At 46.4% G+C, this 21,952-nt stretch overlaps 1 protein-coding gene, 1 long non-coding RNA gene and 1 pseudogene across 2 annotated transcripts in view; 2 read left to right on the forward strand and 1 right to left on the reverse strand.

The window, feature by feature from the left end:
* Nucleotides 1-21,952, forward strand: part of LOC135964672 (SH3 domain and tetratricopeptide repeat-containing protein 1) — a 160,055-nt gene that overhangs the window by 95,879 nt on the left and 42,224 nt on the right. The window lies entirely within an intron of this gene.
* On the reverse strand, nucleotides 8,898-10,136 carry LOC135964860 (uncharacterized; annotated as a pseudogene).
* Nucleotides 14,849-21,952, forward strand: part of LOC141407563 (uncharacterized) — a 40,827-nt gene continuing 33,723 nt past the window's right edge. The window contains exon 1 of the long non-coding RNA XR_012417089.1: nucleotides 14,849-15,056. This is a non-coding gene — a long non-coding RNA (uncharacterized lncRNA). The remainder of the gene's footprint in view (nucleotides 15,057-21,952) is intronic.

Genomic DNA, 21,952 nt, shown 5'->3' on the forward strand with positions numbered 1-21,952 from the left:
GGCTATGGGATAGTAATGAGAAGTGGAGGAGAACAAAAAAGGCATGGAAAGTAAAATCAGGAGGCAAAACAAACGTTTTAGAACAGCCAAGTGTGGGGAGTTGGAAAGTGAAGCTCTGAGTAGAAACCAGAGTTACAAAATTTCAGAGCTGGAAGGGGCCTTATAAGGAAGCAGAACTGGGCCCGAGGACTAAATATTTGCCAAAAACCACACAGGCAATTAGTGGCAGACAAGACAGGACCTTCCTTTTTGCTAACCAGGGCTCTTTCCATTGAAACATGTGGCCCTCTCAATATCTAACTAAAAACCTTTCACAAAATCCAAGTAAACACAGAAACATCCTCTCTTCTGTCTTCACTGCTTTCTCTGCCCACACGTGCACATGTGCACACACAGCCACAATTATAACAATACAGGAAATTGAAGGAAGCCATCTGAAACCTCAACGTCGGGCACAGCCGCCACAGATAACATATCAAATGCAAGGCTAGAAATCAGCACTGTTCACATTCACACAGGAAGCCCGACTCAAGCTGTTTGACCCTATTTAGTAATCAGTTCCATACTCACAAAAGAATGCCAGAACAAAAACAGAAGGAAAAGAAAAAAAAAATAACTCCAACCATCCTTTTCCTTTGGAAGAGGATTTATACCAAGAAGTTTAAAGAGAGGCCCAGCTGGTTTATAGAATTTTGCAGGAAATTTGGGGACCGCTGTGATGCCATTGTCTTCCCTGGCCCAGGAAAGCAGCCATACCAAGGCAGTTATGGGGATAATTCAAACAAATCAAAGCCATATTTCACCTCAATTGTGCTTATACTTTAGGCAAAAGTATTTTGGACCTAAATATTTCCAATAATCATCAGATGCATCCTGGTCTCATGGGAAATGCTGAGAAAACCTATGGGGCTATTATCCACTTACTAGCTTGGTAACCTTGGGCAACTTACTTAACTGTTCTGAGCCTCTTCCTTCCTCTATCAAAATGAGATTGATCAACTATTGCCTTCCAGAATAGTTCTGAGGTGAAAATGAGAAATGAGAGTCAATGTTCTATGGCATGAAGACACACCAGGAAATATTAGCCGTTTCTTTCAGACATATATACAATATTTAGTAAATATTAGATATTTAATATATATTTATAGATATTAAATTTTATACAGTATTATATATAATTATATAAAATTATATATAGTAAATATTACATATATATTTAAGTTTTACATATATATATATATATATATTTTTTTTTTTTTTTTCCTGAGACAGGGTCTCCTTCTGTCACCCTGGCTGGAATGCAGTGGCAGAATCATGGCTCACAGGAGCCTCAACCTCCCTGGGCTCAGGTGATCCTCCCACCTCAGCCTCCGAAGTAGCTGGGACGACAGGCGTGCCACCACACACAGCTAATTTTTGTATTTTTTGTAGAGATGAGGTTTCACCATGTTGCCCAGGCTGATCTTGAACTCCTGGAGTCAAATGATCCACCTGTCTTGGTCTCCCAAAGTGTCGGGATTACAGGCATGAGCCACCGTGCCTGGCCCCATTTAATTTTTCTATTTTGTTTAATTTGTGTGGACTTGGGCCTCAAAGAGAAAAGTGAGAAGAAAATGCTTCGTGTACAGTGGAGCCACTGGCGAGTTCTCTTAGGCCTAATCTGCATCTGAAGTTCTCAAATATTTTGGTCTCAGAACCCACCTACTTTCTGAAAAATTGAGGATTCCAAATGGCTTTTTAAGTGTGGGTTATTGATGTTTACTATATTCACAAATAATACTCAGGGTTGGGAGTGGTAGCTCATACCTGTAACCCCAGCACTATGGGAAGCCAAGGTGGGCAGATCACTTGATGTCAGGAGTTCGAGACTAGCCTGGCCAACATGGAGAAACTCCATCTCTACTAAAAATAAAAAAATTAGCTGGGCATAGTGGTGCACGCTTGTAATCCCACCTAGTTGGGAGGCTGAGGCAGGAGAATCACTTGAACATGGGAGGTGAGGTTGCAGTGAGCTGAGATCGTGCCACCGCACGTTAGCCTGGGTGACAGAGTGAGACTCAATCTCAAAATAAAATAAATTAAATAATATTACTGGGGAAGTCTTAAATTATTTATTCATATAAAAGTAAAAGTAATATATGTTAATATAAATAACACAGTTTATGAAAAATGCATTTTCCAAAACAAAACAAAAATGTAGTGAGGATAGTGATGTTATTTACAGTTTACAGATCTCTTTAATGTCTAGCTTAATAGAAAACAGCTGGATTCTCATAGCCACTCCACTTCTACACTCAGCCTGTTGTAATAACGTGTTTTAGTGGAAGTTCGTGAAGAAAAATCAGCCTCTGTGTAGGGGAGAAATATTTTAATAGCTTTTTCAGGTATTGGTGCTTATGGTGTGACACTATACCTAAGTTCAGTAAGTACTAGTTTCTCAGAAGTTAATTTCAGTGTGGAATCTGCAGCCTTAACAATGGAGTTTTGTGCAACTTTAACAATGGAGTTTTTCCTCTGTTACAGGGATTCCATTGATTTATTCTGCACTTTGAATACATTTTATCCATGCATGATTTTGTAACGTTTGGAAGATACTGGTTCACTGAGTTATATAGATCTTTCAATTTCAACAAATTTTATTATACAACATCAAAAGTCATTTTTTAACAATATTACCACCAATCTTATCAGGATAGTCTCTATAAGGAAACTGTCAAGCTCACTGTGATAGACATAAGTTTTCTATAGTTTTTATTTTCTCTTGAGTTCAGATTTTATCTTTGGCAACAGATACTCTTTGTTATTTTACTTGAGGTGACAATCTCACTTTATTCATTTTTGAGAAAGCATTTCTGAATTTCTCAAAACATGACTCCCAACATAGCAATGAATGGACAGCCACCTGGTGATATTGCTCCTAATATCCACAGAAGCAGCATATGATATGACTCCCAATATCGCAGGGAGGGTACAGCTCTTCTGTGATATTGTTCGTAGTATTCGGAGGGGGGGAGGATGATGATAATTCCAGTATCACAGGCTGTGTTCACCCACCCTGTGATATTGTTATGAGTATCCTAGAAGGGAGAGGATGATATTACTCCCCGTAGAGCAGGAAGCGTACACCCAGCCTGGGATATTATTCCTAATATCCATGGAGGGAAGAGGCTGATATTACTCCCAATATGCCAGGGAGTGAACATCCACCCTGTGATATTCTTCTAATGTTACAAGGCCAAGAGGTTGATATTACTCCCAGTATCACAGACACTGTACACCCCCGTGTGATACTCTTCCTGATATCCGAAAGGGGAGAAGATAGTATTAATCCCCATATCGCAGGAGGTGAACACCCACTCTGTGATATCTTTCCTAATATGCAGGGGGAGAGAGGATAATATTATTCCCAATATTGCAGAAGATGTACACGCCCCCCACCCGTGATATTGTCCTCAATATTCCAAGGCACAGAAGATGATGTTACTCCCAATATCGCAGAAAGTGTACACCCCCCAGTGATGTTGTTCCCATGATCCAGGAGGGAAGAGGATGATATTGCTTTCAATATGGCAGGGGGTGTACATGCCCCTGGTGATACTGTTCCTAATTTCCACCTGGGAGAGGATGATATTACTCCCAATATCGCAGGGGTCAAAAACACTCCTTTGATATTGTTCCTAATATCCAGTTGGCCAGAGGATGATATTCCTCCCTTTATTGCAGAGGGTGTACACTTATCTTTGATACTGTTCGTAATGTCTAGAGGGGGAGATGATATTACTCACAAAATCGTAAACATGCTGTGTGTCCACCATGGATCCTACATTGAATTGTCTATTAATTTTAATGTCCTAAAATTTTAATAACCCTAAGGGGTCACCATTTTAGATGAAACTATACCAGGAGATTCCTCTAAGGCCAAGAGCATCCAGCTGCTCCCCTGAGAGACTCTACCCCCTACCTCAGGCTGTCCTTGGGGATGAGATGACCCCGGGGCTGATACTCACTAGACCCTCCAATAGACATGGCCACTGTGGGTATCCTGGGTCATCCCCAGACAGTTCTAAAATGCCAGGACTAGGAAAAGACAGGAGGGTGGCTGATGACACAACACCCTGTAAAGTTTTCATGGGGGGACCTCAACCTAAAGACATTTTGGTAATATGTACACTTAGGAAAGATGAAAAGAAGAGAGGCACAAAGATTATTTTTACAGTAGAGTGTCAGATGATTTATTCTCCACTTTCCTCTCATGTAAAATGTTTGGAAACAGAAAAATATTTTTTGCCAAGGTGGCTCACGCCTGTATTCCCAGCACTTTAGGAGGCCGAGGTGGGCAATCAATTATGGTCAGGAGTTCGAAACCAACCTAGCCAACATGGCAAAACCCTGTCTCTACTAAAAATACAAAAATTAGCTGGACGTGGTGGTGGGCGCCTATAAGCCCAGCTACTTGGGAGGCTGAGACAGGAGAATTGCTAGAACCCGGGAGTCAGAGGTTGTAGTGAGCTGAGACTGCGCCATTGTACTCCAGCCTGGCAACAGGGCGAGACTCCATTTCAAAAAAAAAAAAAAAAAAATATATATATATATATATATATATACATTTAAAATTATTACATGTAGATATCATTTGAAGTCATGGGACTGACTGTCAGTAGAAACAAGAGAAGGCAAGGAAAGTTTTTATATTTATATTTATATATAATTATATAAAATTAATATACATAATTATAATATGTAAATATATCATATAGGCTGAGCACAGTGGCTTACACCTGTAATCCCAGCAATTTGGGAGGCCGAGGTGGGCAGATCACCTGAGGTCAGGAGTTCGAGACTAGCCTGACCAACATGGAGAAACCCCATCTCTACTAAAGATACAAAAATTAGCCAGGCGTGGTGGTGAGTGCCTGTAATCCCAGCTACTCAGGAGACCGAAGCAGGAAAATCACTTGAACCCAGGAGGTGGAGGTTGTGGTGAGCGCAGATTGGGTCATTGCACTCCAGCCTGGGTGGCAAGGGTTAAACTCCATCTCAAAATAAATAAATAAATAAATAAAACAAGAAATAGATATTTATGTCTAAATATATAATTATAATACATAAATGTGTATATATATACATTTATTATAAATTTATTAATATATGAAATATGTTTATTTCTGAGACAGGGTCTGGCTCTGTCATCCAGGCTGGAGTGCAGTGACACTATCATAGCTCATTGGAGCCTTGAACAGATGGCTCAAGCGATCCTCCCATCTCAGCCTCCTGAGTGGCTAGGATTGCATGCACACACCACCATGCGTAGCTAATTTTAAAATTTTTTGTAGAGACAGGGTCTTCCTTTTTTGCCTAAGCTGGTCTTGAACTCCTGGGCTCAAGTGATCTTCCTGCTTCAGGCTTCCAATGTGTTAGACGTGGGCCACTGCATCTGGTCTAATGCATTTTTTAATTTGCGAGTTTATATTATTTAATATTTTTAAGTACTGAATGTGTTGAACAACCAACTTGCAGAATTCCTGAACAATGGACAGTCAGCTGTCATGTCCTGGTTCAAATTGCCCCAGCACACCACGGCTAGAAACCTTTCAGCCAACTTCCGCTTATGTCTCCCAGGGCAGGACAATGTCACTTGGCCAATCCCCACTAAGAGGAACTCTGGAAAGGCAAGAAACTATTCTGTTCTCTACAATGGAAGGTGACCAGGGAGAAGGCAGCTGGGAGGGCCAGCTGGGCCCTGCAACCAGCAGCGTCCAGCATCAACCAACTGCCCTAGAGCTACACCGTGCTGGGCATTTGGGGCACTGTTATGAGCAAGAGTTTCCATTTTTCTTCTCATGGGACCTTCATGCTGGTGGCAAGAGACAATTTTTTTTTTTGAGACAGTTTTGTTCTTGTCACTCAGGCTGGAGTGCAATGGTGTAATCTTGGCTCACTGAAACTTCTGCCTCCTGGATTCAAGCAATTCTCCTGCCTCAGCCTTCCGAGTAGCTGGGATTACAGGATTGCACCACCACATCTAGCAAATTTTTGTATTTTTAGTAGAGATGGAGTTTCATCATGTTGGCCAGGCTGGTCTGGAACTCCTGAGCCACTGCACCCAGTCAAGAGGGACATTTTAAATCAATAAGTATAATTGTGATGAATGCCAGAAAGCAGAATGTGTGTGATGGGGAAGGGACTTAAGTTATTGTCTCATATTTTAACACTTTCATAGGCAATAACTAAAAACTTAGAAGCTTAAAAAAACACACACCTTTAAGCCAATTTTGGCAAGCTAGGAGTTGAGCACATTTTAGCGGGTCCTGTGCTTGGGATCTCACGCTAAGCAGCTGGGCTGCATCCTCATCTGAGGCTCCACCAGGGCAGAATCCATTTCCAGGTCCGCCGAGGTTATTGGCCGAATTCATTTCCTCGGACCCGCTTGGCAAGGGCCCAGCGTTTTGCTTCCTTGCCTACGGGGCTCCTCCAAAGGTCCTTTCTCAGCACAGCATCTCCCTCCTGCAGCGCCTGCAGGCGGAACCGTTCTCTCTAGTGTGCGAAGGTGACGCACTGTGACATTGACATCCCATTGCTTTTGCCAGGCTCTATGGGTTAAAAGCCAGTCACCGGTTTTGCTCGTACCCAAGGTCAGGAAGACTATGCAAGGTCATAGGTCATTGGGGGGACAGTCACTTTAGGGTGTGGCTGCCACCACTGAACTTGGTGAGACTTTAAGAGTTGGTAGGAGCTGGCCAGGTACAGGGGTCAGGCAGGGGTGAGGGCATGGAGGCGGATGCAGAGGCCTGCACCCTGGAATGTCCTTTCACTCCCTGAGGTTTTGTTCTCCTGATCCCTGAGTACATCCCAGAACACGGTGGGGCCCTAGCAGGGGAGAGGTAGGGAAGCATGTGTTGTTCATCCGGGGACCTTGTTAGGCAAATCAGATTAGGGGCCAGGCTTTCAGTGGTGGGTGCGAGCGTGGGAGTAATGAGGGTGCAGGTGTGTGTGGGAAGAGCGATGGGGATGGGGTCAGCCCCAGCCACCATGAAGACTTTAACTGTGCATCCACCCATCCCAGCAGCCTCCCTGGGTGAGTGCCTTCAGGGTGCAGGTCCTGTTTTACACATGAAAGTGAATCAGAGTGGGACACTGCCTTGCCTTAGGTCACACTTCGTCTCCTTCTTCTTTTTTTTTTTTTTTAAATTTGCGACAGATTCTCACTCTGTTGCCCAGGCTGAAGTGCAGTGGTGTGATTGGCTCACTGCAACCTCTGCCTCCCAGGTTCGAGCAATTTTCCTGCCTCAGCCTCCTGGGTGGGGTAGCCGGGATGATAGGCACGCATTACCATGCCTGACTAATTGTTGTATTTTAGTTTCACCATATTGGCCAGGGTGGTCCCAGTCTCCTGGCCTCAAGCAATCTGCCCGCCTCAGCCTCCCAAAGTGCTGTGACTACAGGCGTAAGCCACCACACCGGGCGAGAGGTCACACTTCATGCCATGTGGGTGGCAGCCACTCAGACAGCACCCCAGCCGGCGCTGGGAGTGAGGGGTGCTCAGTGTCCTAGGAAGGCAGAGGGCTGCATGAGAGGTTCTGGGAGGAAGGACTGGAGGAGGATTTGAGATTTTCACCTGAGCAGCTGGGTGGATGGAGGGGCTGTTTACAGAGAATCACAAGAATGTGGATGAGCAGGTTAGGGCACTAATAAAGCACTCTGTTTTGGCCTGTGGAAAATTTGAGATGCTTCCCTGCGTCCAGCTGGAGCTTTGGGAAGGTCAGGGCTGGGCATCTGATGGGATGGATGTCTCTGGCAGGCAGCAGAGCATGTGGATGGTTTGTGAAGCCCGGAAGGGCATGAGATTTCCTGTGGCAGTGCCCACTGCAAATGGAAGGGCATTTGGCCTGATTCCAGACATATACAAGTTGGGCAGAGAAGGGGGTGGGTCCCTGGGACCCACGGAGGAGCAGCTATGGAAGTACAGGGAAACCAAGGGTGTGGGGTCACATGAAGCAGGAAGCTCAAATAAGATGAGGAAAGAGGTTTTAAAGACGATCAGGGCTGGGGACAGTGGTTCATGCCTGTAATCCCAACACTTTGGGAGGCTGAGAGGAGAGGATAGCTTGAGGCCAGGAGTTTGAGACCAGCCTGGGCAACATAGGGAGACCTCATTTCTATAAATAAATAAATACCATTGGTACTTGCCATTTCAGGCGGGGAACAGCAAACACATGAAAGCTCTGAGGCAGGAAAGGGAAGTGATTAGTGCTCGCTCCTGGTTCCTTTATCAGACCTTAAAGAGATGCAGAGACATTTCAGGTACTCCTTGGCCGAGCTCCTTCAGGGAAGGCCTAAGTTCGCTTCTACTTCCCATCTATTAATTTTTTTTTTGGAGACAGAGTCTCACTCTGTCGCCCAGGCTGGAGCACATGCAGTGGCACCATCTCAGCTCACTGCAACCTCCACCTCCCAGGTTCAAACGATTCTCCTGCCTCAGCCTTCCCAGTAGCTGGAATCACAGGTACGCGCCACCACGATCGGCTAAGTTTCTGTATTTTTAGCAGAGATGGGGTTTCATCTTGTTGGCCAGGCTGGTTTCGAACTCCTGGCCTCAAGTGATCCACCTGCCTCGGCTCCACAAAGTGCTGGGATTGCAGGCGCGAGCCACCGCGCCTTGCCCTACTTCACTCCTAACGCCCACCATACGTGCTTCCAAATGTTTGCTGAATGACAAGGTGAACGAGTGAATGGGACTACGTGACTTCGGGCAGCAGGCAATCCTATTCCTTGGACCTCAGTTTCCCTTTTTGTAAAGCAAGCCTGTCTCTCTCTCTCTGCCCTAAAAGCCTGAGTTCTGGGCTTGAGATGAGCGCGTCCTGTAGAGCAGACTCCAGGTGGATGTTGAGCTGGGTCCTCTAGGAGGCCAGGATCTGGCGGGCTCTTGGGTCCCGTCCTCCCGCTGGACCCCGCACGCCCAGTCCCAGCGCCGCCTCGCCCAACCTCCCTTTGTTCCCCCAGGCCCCGCCCTCTCCGCGCAGCTCGCTCCGCCTTGGCCGGGGGACGGGCCCTGGGCGCCCGGCTCCGCTGGGGGCGGGGCGGCGGGAGGCGGGCGGGGCCGTGTGCACCTGCACGGTGTGTTTCCCGGCCGCAGCCCCGCGCCAGCTGCAGCTCCTTGATCCAAGCCGGATCCTGAGCGGGGAACACGAGCTGAAGCGGCGGCGGCGGCCCCGCCCCGGGGCTCGGTTGTTGAGGCTGCCGCGGCTCTGTTGGCTGCTCAGCTGCGCTCCAGTCGGCCCAGGCGCCCAGGTGAGGAGGGAGCGCTGCGAGGCGGCGGCTTGAGGTGAGACGACGCCACGGGCGACGGGGTCTCCGGACCGGGCGGGGGTCTCTGCCCCGGGCGTGGCGGCTCCAAGCTGGGCTCCCCAGGGTCCGAAGTCGGGATCCGGGGTCCTTGCGGCTGGGCTTTGTCTCGGCCTTGGGCGGCACCGGGGGCTTAGAGCCTGCTGCGATACCGCGTGGGCCCGCGCAGGGGTCCTGGTCGCCCTGCGTGTGGGGGCCGGTCCCCACTGCTCCCCGGCTCCCCGCGTCTGCCGCGGAGGGGACTGCATGGACCCGGGCGCTGGCTTCTGCCCAGTCCCCCGCGGCGTGGCTGGTCCCCGCGTGCGGCAGAGGGGGCCCTGCGAGGACCCACTCGTGGGGCGGGGTCCGGGTCACGGCGAGTGGGAGACTCCGCCGCCCTCCCCGCCCTCCATCGCGCAAGACTGCTTCGCCAGACTCACCGAGGGGACTGCGCGGACCCTCGGACGAGGGAGTCCGTGAGTCTGCGTGGGGGCTCTTTCCCGGCCCCGCATGACGGCTTCCTGAGTGTTTTGTCACCTATATAGGTGGCTGCGTGGACCCGCGCGCGTGGGTCCTGGCCGTCCTGCTAGTGGGGCTGTGCGGCGCCCCGTGGCTCGTCTGGGTCGACCCCGCCTGGGACGCGCGTGTAGTGGAGGTCCGTGCGCGGAGGGCGCGGTTGGTGGGGGCGCACTGCCCCCGCCCCATGGTTTATCCTCTCACTTGCCTGGCGGGAGGAAGCGAGAGGCGCGGGCCCGGAGCTGTCGCGCAGCGGCCACACAGACCCCACTGACCTCTGCCCTGGCCGGCGGGTCCCCGGGGTGGAGGGGCTGTCGCCGCGCGTCCCACCGCTGCACTTCCTGCTCTGGCCCCGGGCTGGGCTCTTATTGGCGGGAGCAGGGCGCTTCTGCCCGGCGCTTCTTGATTTTTTCCGTTAGTAATGGGAAGAAAAAAAAAAATCTGTAAAGCCAGATTGAACTTTGTAGCTCTCAGCGCTTGGAGAGTGGAAGAAACTCTCCCAAGAATTTGGCGGGCTGGAAAATGCGTTTCAAGCAGGAGCATCCACACCCATGGAATGAGACCAAGGCAGTTACAGTTAGAGGTCAGATTTATGAGGGGAGAGCGAGGGTAAGGTCCTTGGGTGGGGAGACTCCGACCTCAGCTTGATGGGAAGACCTGATGCTGCCCCTCAGACGCTGTATTTCTCAGCCACCAAAGAAAGTGGAATCACTCCTTAGTGAATGCTTTCATCAAACTTATGAAAAACCTGTAATGTCCCGGGAAGCAAAATCGAACTGGACAGTTTTCCCCTTTTAAGAGTGTTAACCGTCGCGGAGACAAACAGCAGAAGGCTCAAGGAGTCCAAATACTCAACCTGAAGTTCTTTCTGAACAAGAGATGGTGTATAAGTAACAGGCATACAAGACAAAACTGAACTAATGACCGCAGCTGTGGCTCCTAGCCCTGTAGCGTGTCATGCAGGCCCTTTTGCCTTCTCTGCCCTCCGCTATCCCAGACCCCAAGGCTACCGCGCACCTCCAGTCATCAGCTCCTGCCGACCCATTGCTATGAACTCTGTTTCGGTGGCTCTCTTCTCTCTGAAGTTTTGCTTGTTCTCCTGAAGTCCTGGTCTTTAAGAGCTTACGATCCGCAGGGACAGATTGGCTTTGGGCAGTACATAGTTAACTGTAGCACAGCTTGAAAAATGCTCTGATAGAAGTGCGCAGGCAGTTTGTACATACGGGTAAATGCGAGGTCCTTTTTCAATACCATGAATCCAAGTATTCATGCTATTTTAAATCTGCGATTCTTTGACTCTCCAGAGGGTTTTTAGATTAATTTTTTTTTCTATTACTTCCTAGTGTTTGTTGCATAGTTCAGAATACTTGATTAAAACTTACCAGGTTGGCCGGGTGCGGTGGCTCACGCCTGTAATCCGAGGACTTTGGGAGGTCTAGGCAGGCGGATCACTTGAGGTCAGGAGTTGGAGACCAACCTGGCCAACATGATGAAACCCTGTCTCTACTAAAAATACAAAAATTAGTTGGGCGTGGTGGTGGGCGCCTGTAATCGCAGCTCCTCAGGAGGCTGAGGCAGGAGAACAGCTTGAACCCAGGAGGCGGAGGTTGCAGTGAGTGAAATAACTGCACTGCACCCCAGCCTGGGCCATAGAGTGAGACTTCCTCTAAAAACAAAAACAATGTACTGGGTCTACCTCCGGCTCTGGAATTCTCCTGGAAGGCCTTCACTTCTGGGCTTCATTTTTCTCACTTTTGAGGATCGTAAACTGAATAATTCCCAAGAATTTTTGCCCTACACCTTTAATTCTTTCAAGCAAATATAGCAGAGAAAAATTCTCTTCCCCGCAATGGTGTAAATAATGGAGGCCTTTGAAAATGTGGATTCTAAAGTGGAAGTTCTTTTTCTTCTTCCCCTTTGTTTGCTTTTAAACGAGTTTAGTTACATGAGTATATACTTTATCTCAGAGTTAAGGACAAGTATCTATGATGAAACCTTAAGCAGCTTTTTGGCAATATCTTGCATATTCTTCACAATTGTGTTTTATGTGCAGCATCTTCCCTATATCCAGTTGGTGTTTTTTTTTTTTTTTCTCATTAATGGAGTTGTTGAGCTCCGAACTTTTCAGGAGCATTTTGTTGATCTTTTAAGTGTCGTGTGAAATATGTTCCAATTTAACATTTTATTTTGTCGAGTAAAATGGGAGTAAATGGAAACTTGAGAGTGCCTTGAGTAGATGTACTTGGCTTTGTGTAATGGTTTGAAGCATAGTTGAAAATTACCACTTGTGGCCGGATGTGGTGGCTCACACCTATAATCCCAACACTTTGGGAGGGCAAGGCAGGCAGATCACGAGGTTAGATGATGGAGACCATCCTGGGTAATATGGTGAAACACTGTCTCCACTAAAAATACAAAAAATTAGCTGAATGTGGCGGCACACACCTGTAGTCTCAGCTACTCGGGAGGCTGAGGCAGGAGAATCACTTGAACCCGGGAGGTGGAGGTTGCAGTGAGCCGAGATTGCACCACTGCACTCCACCCTGGGTGACAGAGTGAGACTCCATCTCAAAAAAAAAAAAAAAAAAAACCACTTGTAAAAAATTGCATCACATGTTGAATGACCTATAAAGGAGTTACAATTCTAAGGAATATGCTAATTAATTCTTTAAAAGAGTCAGGCCGGGTGCTGTGGTTTACACCTGTAATGCCAGCGCTTTGGGAGGCTGAGGAGCGAGGATCACTTGAGCCCGATTAGAAGCTGCAGTGAGCTATAATCATGCCACTGCACTCCAGTCTGTGTGACGGAGTGAAACCCTTTCTCTAAAAAATAAAAAGGTAAATAAATAATTTAAAAATAAAATACTAAGCTCCTTTCCAATTTATCTGTTTGGTAAGGTGGGAATTTGATGTGCTTGAGTTTCTTAAAGCCACGTGTCTCTGTAGAAAGGAGACACAATTTTCTCTGCTATTCCTAGTTATTTGGATGATTATAGGGATTAAAAATAGCCATTTGGTCAAGTCTTGAGCTACTGAATTACAATTTTTGCTTCGCTCAGTAGGATTTTGCCTTTATTTTGATTTGCATTCTTATCTTAGTTTAGGAAAAGATCTTTGTTATATGCCCCATGCACTTTGTTCTTTTGGGGAATCTGATCTTAGGAGAGGGCGTCAAAACGCGACCAGATTTTCTTTATGGTTTTCTAGATTTTATTAATGTCTTAATAAAACTTAACTAGTTAATGCTGCTTCTGTGTCGAGGTATTTTTCATTTAGAGTAGGCTTGATTTTTATATGGTTTAAATGAAAGGAAGTCTCTCACGGAAGGGGACACATGGGTATGGAGAAGACAGAAGGTATATATATATGTTTTTTTTTTTTTTTTTTTTTTTTTTTTTGAGACGGAGTTTTGCTCTGTTGCCCAGGCTGGAGTGCAGAGGCAGGATCTCGGCTCACTGCAAGCTCCACCTCCTGGGTTCACTCCATTCTCCTACCTCAGCCTCCCAAGCAGCTGGGACTATAGGCGCCTGCCACCACGCCCGGCTAATTTTTTGTATTTTCAGTAGAAACAGGATTTCACTGTGCTAGCCAGGATGGTCTCCATCTCCCGACTTCGTGATCTGCCTGCCTCAGCCTTCCAGAGTGCTGGGGATTACAGGTGTGAGCCACTGCCTGTGGCCGACAGAGGATGTATTTCTGAGCTCTACATTTCAGAGTTCTTTTCTCTAGCCCTGGCCTGGGTCCCAAACAGGGAACTTAATTCACTCTATCACTGAAGTATACTCTTGCTTTGATGCCATTGGTATGTTGTCCTAGAGATTTGCTGTGGCTGCTAGGAGTGTTTCAGAGTTAAGAACTGATGCAACCTCTCTTTTGTCAGATTTTGAGCCTATAAACCATCTTGTTTCCTTTAGCGTTATCTCCCTGGAACTGGAAGGTCAGAGATGAAGTTTTGTTAGATTATAAGTCTCAGCCTTTGCTATCTACCTTCGTCTGCCTCCCATATCACCTGCTGTTTTTTTCCCCGTTTTTCATTTTAATGTTTTTATTGGATAGGTGTCTATTATTGCAGGCTACCTCAAAACATTTTTGGATATTGACAGGATATAAGTATGAATAATATGTAAAAGATAACTTATTCTAGTTCTTTTGAGCAGAGGATTTGGTTTCGATATGTGGCCCTATTAAAGCTTTTGTTAAGCCCAAGTACTTGCTGAACTTCATTTCCCTTACCTGTAAAATGGAGTTAGTTGTTAGTAATACCTGTTCTGCCTAACTCAGGAGATTGTTTGGGGATCAAATGAAATTATGAATGTAATGGAATTTTGTAAATTTTAAATGAAATATTGTATTACCTAAGATTTTTTTTTTAAACGTCGTATTAAGAATGGAATGAATCTGGGTTTTCCTTTGAAATCCCAAATGTTTAATGTACAGAGAAGTTTTAATGTGTCTGTCGGGGAGCTTCATTAGGATTGTTTTCTATCTTTAATTGGCCAGTATTGTTTTATATCTTAGCATTTTTGGGGAACATCAAAATTTGTGTTTCAGTTATCATTAATATTTTACAAAGTTATTGAATGTGCATGATTTAGTCTTTAACAATCTCTTCAATTATTTACATTCCCATGTAAAAAATGCAATAATGAACGTCCATGTAAATAACATTCCCATGGTTCAATGAAGCATAATTTCTTGACATCTCAGTTTCTAAGTGCCCTGTGTTGAGGTTGGGAAAGCTAAAGGGCAGTCAGAGGTCAAGGTCAGCAAAGCGTCACCTTTGACATTTGAAATCCAGCAGCAGGTATCACAGTGAACCCCTTTCCAGCATCCAGGAAGTTTCTCTGTCCTGCCTCTCCTCCAGCCACCTCCGAATCTGTGTCTGCGGTGTTGGTCCTGCTTTCCTCTCTCTCCTCTGCCTTTTCTTTCTCTTCACCAACTACTACCGAGTGCCTCTGATGTCTCAGACAGTGGCAGTGGGATTACAAAGGCTAATAAACTCAGCCCTGGTCCTCAAAGAATTGATGTTTTCTGTGCAGATATTAAGTGACACTGTCATACATAGTGTTGACAAACATTGATACAGATTTCCTGTGAAGTGCAGAAGCACCATCCTAGAAGCAGAGATGCGGAGGCAGCACTGGTGACTCACACATGGAGAGCTGGAGTTCTTGGTCTAGTGGGATAAACTGACATGGACATCATTTCAGTGCAGCGGAGTGAGTGCTGGGACGGGCTCCCTCGGGGCATCTGGGGCTGGGTTTGTCTGGTGTTTAGTCTCCTGCCTGGTACTTAGAGTTTATCAGTAAGATGAGCATTGGGAGGCTTCTAAGTGAAAAGAAAGGCAATCACTTACCTGAAACCTAAAATTTGTAGGTGTTCTGGGCCATTTATAATTCACTGAATCTTTTTTGTCAGAACAAGTCTATCATCTATTGTTTTGGATGGAGTGTGGCCAGCCCTGCCTTGCGATGTAAGGAAATCAGGAAACGCTTGTCAGGTGTCAACACTGTGCCAGACACTCTTCTAGGGGTTTCCACGTGAATCACTGTATTCATTTCTGTTGCTTTACCACATTTCCACAAATTTAGTGACTTAAAACAATTGAAATTGTATCATCTCACAGTTCTATGGGGCAGAAGGCTGACGTGGATGTCACTGGGCAAAAATCAGCATGTTGGCTGGGCTGCATTCCTCACTGGAGAATTGTTTCCAAGTGCTTTTGGCCAAATATAGTTCCTTGTGGTTGCAGGACTGAGGTGTCTGTTCCCTTGCTGTCCATCTGTTGGGAGCTGCCCTCAGCTCCTGAGGCCTCTATCTGGTCTTTGCACATGGTCCCATCAGCTCAGGACTAGCTAACCCAGGGACCTGGTCAGGCTCTCCAGTTCCCCTGTGTGCATTTCTCTTCTTGCACTCGGAGAAAGTTCTATTCCCTATTTTAAAATATTTTTTTGAGATGGAGTCTCGCACTGTTGCCCAGGCTGGAGTGCAGTAGCGTGATCTCAGCTCACTGCAACCTCTACCTCCCAGGTTCAAGTGATTCTCCTGCTTCAGCCTCCTGAGTAGCTGAGACTACAGGTGCCCGCCATGATGCCCGACTAATTTTTGTATTTTTAGTAGAGATGGGATTTCACCATTTTAGCCAGGATGGTCTCCATCTCTTGATCTCGTGATCCGCCTGCCTTAGCCTCCCAAAGTGCGGAGATTACAGGCATGGGATTAGATTGGACCTCCCTGGATAGCCCAGGATACTCTTCCTAAGGCCTGTGGCAAAGCCCTTTTGCTGCATGACATAGTCACAGGTCTCAGGGGTTGGAATCTCCCACCACAGTTACCGATCCACTTACTACAGCAGCCTGGGAGGTGCTTTTTATTGCCTCTGGTTAACAGATATGAATCTTTTTTTTTTTTTTTTTTTTGCAAATTGGCAGGAACATGAAGATCCTTCTTTTTTTTTTTTTTTTTTTTTTTTTTTTTTTTTTTTTTTTTGAGACGGAGTCTCATTCTCTTGCCCGGGCTGAAGTGTAGTGGTGCAGTCTTGGCTCACCACAACTTCCACCTCCCGGGTTCAAGCAGTTCTCCTGCCTCAGCCTCCTGAGTAGCTGGGACCACAGGCACGTGCCACCAAGCCTGGCTAATTTTTGTATTATTAGTACAGACGGGGTTTCTGTATGTTGGCCAGGCTGGTCACAAACTCCTGACCTCGTGATCCGCCCACCTTGGCCTCCCAAAGTGCTGGGATTACAGGCGTGAGCGACCACACCCAGCCATGAAGATCCTTCTTAAATGAAAAAACTGTTCCTCTGACTTGATGTGAGGCTGTTGGTGAGACTGATAGCTGTGGAGACAGGTCCGTTAGAAACGGACCTAAAACTTTGTTTTCTGGAGTATTTTGATGACCTGCCCTGATCATGTAAGTTTTGCTAAGAAGTCATTAGAGTAATTCCTCTACTGGAAGAAACACCATATGGGGAATTTGGGACCTTCCCTTTTCAAGTTTTACACAAAGGACTCTTCATGGGCGAAAAGTACATGATTCCAGGTCCATTTCTAGAATGGAAGCAGCTGCATCAACCCAACAGCGATTCACATTCCTGAGTTTGAGAGAATCTGATTGTTTCAAGGCTGAAGCCAAAAGCCCAATAAACAATGTTTGTACCTTTATTAATAGTTAGGAATTAGGTGCATCCTGTGGTCAAGCAAACAACTGATGGTGGTCACCAAGTAGTTTAAAACCAAGTAGGACCTCATTTTATCATGTGGGTGTTTTTCATTTTCTTAACGAAGTTTTTATTTTCCTGTGCAATAAATGACAAACTCTGACTTGAAATGCATTTCCTTTAATAAACCAGAATCTAGGGCCGGGCGCGGTGGCTCATGCCTGTAATCCCAGACTTTGGGAGACCGAGGAGGGTGGATCACAAGGTCAGGAGATTGAGACCATCCTGGCTATGGTGAAACCCTGCCTCTACTAAAAATAGAAAAAATTAGCTGGGCATGGTGGCGGGCGCCTGTAGTCCCAGGTACTCGGGAGGCTGAGGCAGGAGAATGGCGTGAATCTGGGAGGCAGAGCTTGCAGTGAGCGGAGATCACACCACTGCACTCCAGCCTGAACGACAAAGCAAGATTCTGTCTCAAAAAAAAAAAAAAAAAAGAAAAGAAAAGAAAAAAGAAACCAGAATCTATAATCCTAAGGTTTTTAACCTGGCTTTCAGAACTTTATGAAGTCCCCAAAATCCTGTGCAACAATTTTGTGTATATGCATCCATGTGTGTTTATGAGGAGATGATTTATAGCTCTCCATACTTTTTCAAAGTGGTTGGATTCCAAAAAATTTTAGAATACACCACTTTGGCCTGGTGTGGTGGCTCACACCTGTAATCCCAGAACTTAGGGATGCTGAGGCAGTAGGATCCACTGAGGTCAGCAGTTTAAGACCAACAACATAGTGAGACCTCCACCTCTACCAAAAAAAAAAAAAAAAGAAATAAAGAATGCTGGGCATGGTGGTGCACACCTGTGGTTCTAGCTGCTCGAGAGGTTGATCACCTGATCCCAATAATTTGAGGCTGTAGTAAGTTAGAATTACACCACCGTACTCCAGCCCGGGCAACAGAGCAAGACCCTCTCTCAAACAAAAAAACCCAAAAAACCATATCACTTAATATACTATTGTTGTTGGTCAAGTATCAGATTTTGTTTAAAAACTAAATATTCTTTTTTTTTTTTTTTTTTTTGAGATGGAGTCTCGCTCTGTCGCCCAGGCTGGAGTGCAGTGGCATAGTCTCAGCTCACTGCAAGCTCTGCCTCCTGGGTTCACACCATTCTCCTGCCTCAGCCTCCTGAGTAGCTGGGACTACAGGCGCCTGCCACCACGCTGGGCTAATATTTTGTATTTTTAGTAGAGATGGGGTTTCACCGTGTTAGCCAGGATGGTCTTATCTCCTGACCTCGTGATCCGCCCACCTTGACTTCCCAAAGTGCTGGGATTACAGGTAAATACTCATTTTTAGCAAAGTTGTACAGGCCTACAGCTCTAAGAGTCAGAAATTAAGAAGGCTTAGGACAAAACCCAGCAATCTCCTACCTTACCCTTCTCCACTCTGATCCCTGCTCCTTGGAGGTTACTGTGTTTATGTTTTAGCTCGTTCTTCCAGATTGTGTGAAAGACAGGGAGATGTCCTACTATGGAAGGCAAGGATTCAGGCTGCTTACCTTCCCCGCTCCTCCTGTTGCCCATGTTTTTCTCCCCCATCCTCTCAGTATAATCATTGTGATAGTGAGGCCAGGCACGGTGGCTCGTGACTTATCCCAGATTTTTGGGAGGCCGAGGCGGGCAGATCACTTGAGGCCAGAAGTTGAAGGCCAGCCTGGCCAACACAGTGAAACCCCGTCTCTACTAAAAAATACAAAAATTAGTCAGTTGTAGTGTTGCACACCTGTAGTTCCAGCTACTCAGTAGGATGAGGCACAAGAATTGCTTGAACCTGAGAGGTGGAGGTTGCAGTGATCTGAGATCGCACCATAAGCTGAGATCACACCACTGCACTCCAACCTGGGCAACAGAGGTAGACTCTGTCTCAAAAAAATTTATTGTGATAGTGGGATACATAGTACAATAGTGTATATATTTAGTATTCTTCCTGGTTTTTGGCCCAGAGCTTCTAAAACCCTTGTAATTTCCTGAGTGATAGGAACATCATTGGTTATAATATTTGGTCTTAGGTTTCAAGACCTGACACAAGAGCTTCTAAGACTTTTGGAATCTCTGGGGTGATAGGAGTGTCTTTTGTGTGATAATGAGATGACAGGTGGCTTCGGCCCCTAGACAGGTTCAGGATCAGGGCTGGTTGCCAGAAAGATGAGTCATGAGTATAGAGTTGGACATGTCAGCCCCACCCCTACCTCTGGGAGGGGAGACGAGACAGGCTGGAGATTGAGCTAGTCACGGGTAGCCAATGACTTAATCATGTTGATGTTATGAAAACTCCATAAAACCCTCTAAATACTGGGTTTGGGGAGCTTCTGGTTTGGTGAACTCATTTGGTGCTGGGGAGGTGGCACTTCCAGGGATGGCATGGGAGCCCCGACGTCTCTGCTCCGTGGTGTGCCCTGTGCATCTCTTGCATTTGGCTGTTCCCGTGTTCTCTTCTTTGTAATAAACCAGTAAGAGTAGGTAAGTGCCAAGCACTTTGAGTCTGTCACCTCACTTACTTTTTCAGCAACACTGTGTGGCAGATAATGTCCTCATTTTGCCGGTGATAAAATGAGACTGACGCATTGAGTAACTTGCTCAAGGTCACATAATAAGCGGAATTCAAGCTCTGACTCCGAAGCCTGTGCTTTTAACCAGCATGCTGCATACGTGGCCTCTTTATTTGTTAGGAGTTTCGGTGTCTCTAGGGCCTGACACCAAGTTGACGTTGAGGCCTAGAGCTGTTATAACGGAGCTTTTAGCGGCCCTGCTGAGAACAGAGCCAGCACCTCCGGATTGGCAGGGCAGGGGCTGTTCCTGCTGGGAGCTGCAGGTCACTCCCTGTAGCCCTTGGCTGATCTTGCTCATCCACTCCCTCCCTCATTCAGTAGTTCCTGAGTGCGGCCTCTGTGTGGAGGAGAAGGAGGCAGCCTTCCAGCCCAGGTGGGGCCTGCAGGTACAACACAGGGAGACGCAGCTGTGCACTGAGCTGGCTGTAGGCTGGGACAGCGTGGCTCCAGACGTGGCGATAGAATGCTCTGGGGCTGCAGAGGGAACACGTGCTTGTGAAAGGGAGGAAGGGGCAGGCACCGCAGAGGAGGTGTACTTGAGTTAGACTTTGAGGGAGGAGTTGGATTTCCACAGTGGAACCGAGAAGCTGAGGCTTTCTCAGCAGCTGAAGATTACAGCCAGCCAGCCTCAAATGTTCAGTTTCTCCTGAATTCCCTTTTTTAAGAGAGTGCAGTAAGTTTTCAACAGAGATAAAGCGGTCACCTCCATGTCATTCATGTTCTGCGAATCCTGTGTGTAGTTTTTGATGCTTAGCAGATGGGAGCAACCTGGGCCATAAGAGAAGAGCCTGTGTGTCCACTTGTTTGGACATCAGTCAGGTGTGGCACAGGGCAGTGATCACTGCCTTCCCCTGAGGAACTCAGTTGTACTTTTATGTGGAGAAGACAAAGAAAGGTGTTGTACAGGGGGCAGGAGACATTTCACCTGCAAAGCAAGGCACAAAATACATAGTCTTTGCCCTGCATGAGAAACCTAGCAGAACTGTGTGCTGATTCCCACCCCTGCCTCCCCTGCTGAGAGCGAACCATCCATTGTACCATGGCGGAGGGCATATCTGAAGCCTCTGCAATCGGAGTGATCTGTTACTTGCCCATTGAGCCTTAGGGGCAGCAACCAGATGGGGTGGCTGAAACACAGGCCTTGGCCAGACGTGGTTGGGCATGTTGGTTCTGCCACTGATTGTGAATTACAAAACCTTGGAGAAGTCGTTGTCTTTGTCTGTGCCTCTCATGTAAGATGGGGAACACTGTGGCCATTGCAGAAAAGCAGATAGGTGGAGTGAGTATGGAGTGCTTTGTGTGTGTGTGTCATACGGTGAATGAAATGGCACTGATTGACATTATTGATAGTAATAACAGGTTTAATTCAGGAATAAAACTGGTAAAGTAGGCCAGGTGCAGTGACTCACACCTGTAATTCCAGCACTTTGGGAGGCCAAGGCGGGCGGATCATGAGGTCAGGAGTTTGAGACCAGCCTGGCCAATATGGTGAAACCCCATCTTTACTAAAAATACAAAAATTAGCTGGGTGTGGTGGTAGTCCTGGGTGTGCCTGTCGTCCCAGTTACTTGAGAGACTGAAGCAGGAGAATCGTTTGAACCCGGGAGGTGGAGGTTTCAGTGAGCCGAGATGGTGTCACTGCACTCCAGCCTGGGCTAGAGAGTGAAACTCTGTCTCAAAAAAAAAAAAAAAAAAAAAACCTGGTAAAGTATTTTACCCAGCCTAGGTACATGTGGTAGAGCCGAATGAAAGCTTAGAAAAAGATGACTTGAGAACTAGCCGAGCAGAGGAATCAGGCGGGATGTGTTGTTACTAAGTTAAATTTCCACCTGTTTTCTCCCAGGCCTTGCTGAGTTGTGTACAACAGAGAGGTCAGGTGTTGGGGGCAGTGGACCCGTTGAAGAATGCATTGCTATTATGTGAGGAACATTGGGCTTTGAAAAAGCAGAACTGGATCCACGTTCTTGCCTGGTAACTCTAACTATCATCTAGTTTGTAAAGGGGAATGCAGTTCACTGAAAAATTCTTATGACAGTGGGGAAAGGATTGGGGCGTCTGCATTGGTGTCTGTAATATAGTTCATATGAAAGAGCATTTAGGCTGGAGGGAGATTTTCATCTCTATAACTTTCACAGAACAATTCCATCATGATTTGAAGATTTTTGAGTCAAAACTACATTGTTCTGCTATGTGTTTTGGGGCAAATTTATATATACAATTTGCTTAAATATTTCAGATGATACAAGAATATATGTGTAGCATAAAAAGCTGAAATTTGCATTTCCCCTTCTCTAGAAGTAACCATTGTGAATAGGTAAGTCTGTATTCCGCTATTTTGTGTATTATAAAT

The sequence above is a fragment of the Macaca fascicularis genome, chromosome 8 (assembly GCF_037993035.2).
Source record: "Macaca fascicularis isolate 582-1 chromosome 8, T2T-MFA8v1.1".
NCBI classification, from domain to species: Eukaryota; Metazoa; Chordata; class Mammalia; order Primates; family Cercopithecidae; genus Macaca; species Macaca fascicularis.